Source organism: Enhydra lutris, unplaced genomic scaffold (assembly GCF_002288905.1).
Source record: "Enhydra lutris kenyoni isolate GAN:26980312 unplaced genomic scaffold, ASM228890v2 scaffoldscaffold54, whole genome shotgun sequence".
In the NCBI taxonomy this organism is placed as follows: Eukaryota; Metazoa; Chordata; class Mammalia; order Carnivora; family Mustelidae; genus Enhydra; species Enhydra lutris.
In genome coordinates this window covers 2,339,109-2,345,108 of record NW_019154138.1, presented here as the reverse complement: position 1 = coordinate 2,345,108, position 6,000 = coordinate 2,339,109, and positions in this window count along the sequence as shown.

Below are 6,000 nucleotides of genomic sequence, written 5' to 3'. Positions count from 1 at the left end.
AGACACCACTTGATACCCACTAGTAAATATATCACATAAATGGAAAACAGCAAGTGTTGGCAAGGACAGGAAGAAATCAGAGCCTTTGTACATTGCTTGTCAGAATGTAAAATGGGGCAGCCACCTAGGAAGACACTTTGGTGGTTTATCAAAAAGTTAAACATAGAGATACCATATGACTGAGCAATTCCACTCTTACATATATACCCAAAAGAACTGAAATCATATGGTGACACAAAAACTTGCACACGGACGATCATAGTAACATTGTTTATAATAGCCAAATAATGGAAATAATCCAAATGTTTATCAGCTGATGAATGCAGAATGAAATGTAGATATCCAGACAATGAAACATTATTTGGCAATAAAATGAACTTGGAAGAACTGATACATGCTTCACTGTGGATAAATCTCAAAAACATTATACTAAGGGAAAGAAGCCAGTCACTAAAGAGCACATATTGTATGATTCTGTTTGCATGAAATGTCCAAAATAGTGACATTCTTATAGAAAAGAAAAGTTGATTAGTGGTTTTCAGGGACTGGAGGGATGGAGGAATGGAAGTGAATTCTTAAAGGATATGGGGGTTCTTTTTCAGGTATGGAAAATGTTCTGGAATTAGAAGTGACTGTTGCAAAAGACACCAAAAACAACTGCATTGTGCAGTTCAAAGTGGTTAAATTGGTAACACTTAATTTTTTTGTGAATTTTGTGAGTTTTGTGAATTTTATCAATAAAAAATTTTATATTTTAATTTTTTATTTTTAAAGATTGTATTTATCTATTTGACAGACAGAGAGAGAGAGAGACAGAGAGAGAGGGAACACTAGCAGGAGCAGTGGGAGAGGGAGAAGCAGGCTTCCCACTGAGTGGGGAGCCCAACGCAGGTCTCAATCCCAGGACCCTGGGATCATGACCTGAGCAGAAGGCAGATGCTTAACAACTGAGCCACCAGGCGCCCCATCAATAAGAAAATTTTAAAATGGTAACTGTATTAGAGTAAAATTTGTCACTTAAAACTATTAAACAAATTTAAAAGAAAACTGCCATGACCCAGGAAATACCTTATTTAAGAAAATTACAGATGTATCAGTTCCCAATTACGTAAAAAATGTGTGTTATAAGCAAGAAAAAAAAAAAAAGACATAACGCTAAATGTTCATGATGATTATCTTTGGGTGTTAATTTATAATTTTTTTGCTTGTAGCTGACCTACATATCTGTATTTTAAAATTATCTAAGCGAACATTATTAATTTTTGTTTTTTAGTTCCATAGGTAATGTGAATATTCTCACTGTGAAAAGAGAAAAGAGTACAAACAAAAATTCCCCTCCAATTTCTACCTGCCAGTTGGCCAGTTTAAGCCTAGTGTAATCGTCTGGTTCATGTTTTTCCAGATCATCGTCTCTTGGTTTACAGAGGTATATGCATACTCATTATTCTGCAGTTGTCCCATCTTACCCATTCATCTCAGAAAGCTTCTGGTGCACTCACAGAGCTCTAGCTTCTCATTTTTAACATCTCCCTGAGACCTCACACTATCAGTGTAATGCCTGTATTCAACCATTCTCTTTTTGGATAAAAGGTTCATCATTTATGTGTTTGTGCTCTACAAATAAACTTTCTTGGTTGTGCCTCTTTGAGTACATGGGAAAGATGTCCCCAAGAGTGCTACCAAGCAGTGGCATTACTAGGTCATGGGTTCTATGCTCTTAAAAATTGTTACAGGGGCGCCTGGGTGGCTCAGTGGGTTAAAGCCTCTGCGTTCGGCTCAGGTCATGATCCCAGAGTCCTGGGATCAAGCCCCGCATTGGGCTCTCTGCTCAGCGGGGAGCCTGCTTCCTCCTCTCTCTTGCCTGTTCTTGCCTCCTTGTGATCTCTGTCTGTCAAATAAATAAATAGAATCTTAAAAAAAAAAATGTTACGGACTCTCCCACACTGTGCTCTGGAAAGGATGTCCTGATGGCTCTCCCACCTGCAATGCACGAAGTAACATGCCCTGCCATTGTGGGTGTTATCAATATTATTTTTGCCACATATTTCTTTATAATTAGGAAAGAATTAGGCATTTCCAATATCTTTTCCTTTAGCTGGGGCATCAGTAACCACAATGAGCACCACTGGACAGAGGGACGCAAGTTTTAACACTGGTGCTGACTGATTTATCAGGAGAAACCTCACTTACCTCATTTTCATTATCTGCAAGTGAGGGTAATTAGAGTGGTCCTTGGAAAAACAGTAATGAGTCTGATATCTGTGTAGCTATTTGCAGTTTACAAGATACTTATGATCCACAAATCACCCTGTGAGCCTCAAGGCACTTGAGCAAAGCAGTGCTAGATCTGAATTCGGGTTTCTCCCCTTACTGACTAACTGGGTAATTGTGGACCCCTTGCTGAGCTTCTCTGAGCTTCCATGCCCTTGTATGTGGTAGAGTGGGGCTTGTAGCAGTGCCCACCTCATGGCTGGTGTGTAGGTGAAGTGAGATGACATGCTTGGCACATAGAATGCCTCCATAATAATCAAATGGGTTATATTAGCAGCGTATGACTACACAGCTGGTTTTCTTCCTGCTGCAGTGGAAGGACAAAATGTGGTTTACCTTCACTTCTAGGCAGATCATACAAAGAGGAATATGACCCTTCACACACGTTTTTTAAAAGCTTGGTTGCTAATGTTTCCGGTTCTGAGTTTGATGGGCCACCAAGTTCTAGTGTTGAAAGAACCAAGTGAGAGGAGTGTCTTAGGGGATAGCAAGAGAAGGAAGGCAGGAGACTCTCAGCAGAGAGTCACGCATCCCACACTTGGAAAAGCAGCAACAGAGAAGCAGCTTGGAGGAACCTTGAGGACTGGGATGGTGGACTTCTCCAGAAGAAACCTTCAGTGCTTGAGATTTAAACAGCCTGTGATATCTTGTGGGTTCTGGAAGACCCCAGTACATTTACATACTCAGGGATGGGGGAGGGGGAGATACAGGTCTGTCATTCTAGCTGAACAGTTGAAGGGAAGATATATTATGTCTTTGGTTTTGTTACTGCTTTGCTTTTTAAGTCTACTTCATTTATCTCAACACTTTTTCAGTTATGAATTGTCTACCAATTCAGCTATGAATTTAAGACTACCATTACCAACTTATCATAAATTTTCAAAATTCTATCAATTATTTGCAGAGATGTTCTGGTGGAGTAGAGTCCAATGCATTCTAAAGCATGGTACACAGGCCATCAACAGCCGAGGAGATGGTTATTGGAGTTCCACAAGCATTTCTTAGTAGTTACTTATTATTTTTAGTAGTTATTTTAATATGTACACATATACCTATTATTTTTACTGGTTTTCTGTTTGTGATAGTTATGTGAAAGTTCCTTTGTACATAAATTTATTTAAGTAGAATGAATCCATTAAAAGGAAAAAATTAGGAGAACTATAGGACAAGTAGTTCTAGGATATCACAATAATTGTGTAATGATTTAAGATTTTGGGAAATATTACAGCAGGCAAGAGCAGTCCACCATGCATGTTCATAAATGAGTGGCATAACCTGCTCTTAATCCTCTTTGGGGTCATGTGGAAGTAGAATAACAAATCAAAGCAATTCTCCTCCACTTTACAGCTATTTCTTTATAAGTACCCCCCGCCCCGACCCATGCCATGTGGCAGCAAAGTTCTGTCTTACATTCCATACCATCCAACCACCTGTCTCCTCCAAGTGAATTTCTTATGGAGAACACATGTGTTGCCCTAGAGACTGTGCTTGTGTATCCCAGTTCGAAAAAGCGACCTCTTAGAGCACCCCCTGCCTCCTGATCTGATCCTTGGTGGAGAGCTGGCTAAGAGCTTTCAACTTGTTCCTATTGGTTCATTTTATATAATTTTATCAGAGGATCTCACCAGGAAAATTAAAATGATTTACCTAGCATGTCCAAATTGGCATCATTTACAGATATGAAGAAATGTAACTTCTGGAAAATCTTTGATTTTTACACATTATGGTTTTAATTAGAAATGTTAATTAAACACATGCTAACCTAAGGCTGTCAATAGGAGAAAATATTTGTTAAGGGTAAATTTCCCAGTGTGTTGTGTGATTTGGCAAAGTGTAAATATCCTGGTGAAAACTTCATGTTTAGGTGCAAACACTTTAGGCCTGGAGTTTGCATATGTGAGTTCTAGTCCCACCTTTCCTCTGATTATCTAAATAAAGCAGTTCTCCAAACTATGCCTCAGTTTCCTCATTTGTAAAATAGAGGAGCCATGACCACCTCCATGTGATGATTGAGAGGGTCAAATGAGACAGCTTCTGGTGTCTTGTGAAGTCAGGAAGTTTTTCTGAATGCCTCGTCACTGTGTTCCAGCCCTCCTTTTTCCTACAGCCCAGCTCTGAGGTCGAGGGAACAGATGAAGGTTTTGCTTCCTCCAGCTCCAAATGGAAAGGCAAATAACTCACAGCAGGGCTGAGAATTCCAAATATTAAGAGCCTTCTTGTGTTTGTTGCTCCTCTCCAGTGCTTGGCAATAATGTAAGGCAAATATCAGGAACCCAGTGGGGAATTAATGTTTAAAAAAAAAAAAATCCTGGTGTGCTCTGGTGTAATTAAGCAGTATAATTAACGTCCTCTGGTTGAAATCAACCGACAGAGGACATAGGCCACCATTTCAGAGACAGCAAAGGTGCCAAAGTTCATTTGTTCCTTCTGAGGTTTATTCATATTTTATGTTTCATGTCATTCTGCTTCAGGAAAACAAAAAACTGTGTGCATGTGTCTCTTTTGCCCTCCCAGTCTGTAATTTCCTTGAGGGAAGATGCCGTGTTGTGTTCATCTTTGCTTCCCTCTGGGTACCTATCACAGTCTGACATGTGATTAGTCTTCCCCAACCTCAGGGAGGTCAAGTGTCTCCCAGTACCTACCATGGGAAATCATAACTGTGGACAGAATTTGCATGCTTCTTCTGTTGATAGAAATGGTTTTTCTAATTCTGAATGGAAGAAGAGTTAAATTTATTAACAACATGGTACACTAGTCCCTGGTAAGGGTGACTTCTCAAAGTGGTACTTGGGGCTGACTGGGCATTCATTCATTCATTCAACAAATATTTATTGAGAATCTTTTATGTGCCAAGCAATGTGCTGGATGTGTGGGATAAGTGAGGATAAATAAGGCTGCCAGTGTCCTGGCTCTCGTGAAGCTTATATTCTAGAGGGGACAGAAGAGAAAGGAGAAAACCCATGTCATATGTTGACAGCTGATGGTACCTTTGATAAAGGACACCAAGGGGGGGGGGGCAGAGGGTACATGGGGAAGGCCTATCTTAAAAGGGGACCTGAATGAGGTGAGGAAGGGAACCACAGAAAGATCTAGGGAAGAGTATTTTCAGTTAAAGGGAATAGCATGTCCCAAATCCTAGGATGAGGACCAGCATGATGTGAACAAAAAACAGAAAGATCAAGTTTGCTAGAACACGGAAGAAGGGAAGAGTACTGGAAGAGATACAGATAGCATCACATGACAAGGATGCCATTTCTCCTACAAGGAAAGGGGAGCCCTTGGAGGGCTTTGAGCATGGGAGTTCTGCAATTTCATTGGTCCCGTTAGAAGATCTCTCTGATCACCGTGTGGGGAAATGACCATGTGGAAAACAAAAATAGGCTGTGGACCTGGGAGGCTGGTGGAAGAAGAAAATGATGGAACAGATGTTGGAAGTGAAAATGGAAGTCCAGTAATATGATATGTATTCCTGTCCCATGTGGAAGACCTCTGAATCTTGGGTATTTACAGCTCTAAGAGTCTATCATTTCATGACCCCTGAGTTCAAGTCTTTCTCCCCATAGTTGGGTCCAATTGTTGGTCTGGCCGTGTTTCTTATAGCAAAGTCATGCAGGGATCAAAACTCATGACACTTTCTCATCCTGAATCTGGAAACCAGAGTCTCTTTTTGTATTAGGCACACCAGTGTCATGATCACAATCTCAGGCTGCCAACTCAGGTGGGCAAGAA